General features: G+C 43.0%; 1 protein-coding gene across 1 annotated transcript in view; it reads right to left on the bottom strand.

The window, feature by feature from the left end:
* Nucleotides 1–377, bottom strand: part of LOC106532169 (inaD-like protein) — a gene marked incomplete in the record, with an annotated part of 33,731 nt that overhangs the window by 5,062 nt on the left and 28,292 nt on the right.

The raw sequence follows: 377 nt of genomic DNA, 5'->3' as shown, positions 1-377 counted from the left end.
GGAACACGTATGTAACATGTATGTAACAGGTGCGGAACACATATGTAACAGGTGTGGAACACGTATATAACATGTATGTAACAGGTGTGGAACACGTATGTAACAGGTGTTGGACACATTTGTAACAGGTGTTGGACACGTTTGTAACAGGTGTGGAACACGTAACAGGTGTTGGACACATTTGTAACAGGTGCGGAACACATATGTAACAGGTGTGGAACACGTATGTAACATGTATGTAACAGGTGTGGAACACATATATAACGTACGTAACAGGTGTTGGACACGTTTGTAACAGGTGTTGGACACGTATGTAACAGGTGTGGAACACGTATGTAACAGGTGTGGAACACGTTTGTAACAGGTGTGGAACACGT

This window comes from Austrofundulus limnaeus, unplaced genomic scaffold (assembly GCF_001266775.1).
Source record: "Austrofundulus limnaeus strain Quisiro unplaced genomic scaffold, Austrofundulus_limnaeus-1.0 Scaffold724, whole genome shotgun sequence".
Taxonomy (NCBI): domain Eukaryota; kingdom Metazoa; phylum Chordata; class Actinopteri; order Cyprinodontiformes; family Rivulidae; genus Austrofundulus; species Austrofundulus limnaeus.
Note: the sequence above shows the minus strand (reverse complement) of the source record. Positions and strands in the feature narration are given on the sequence as shown.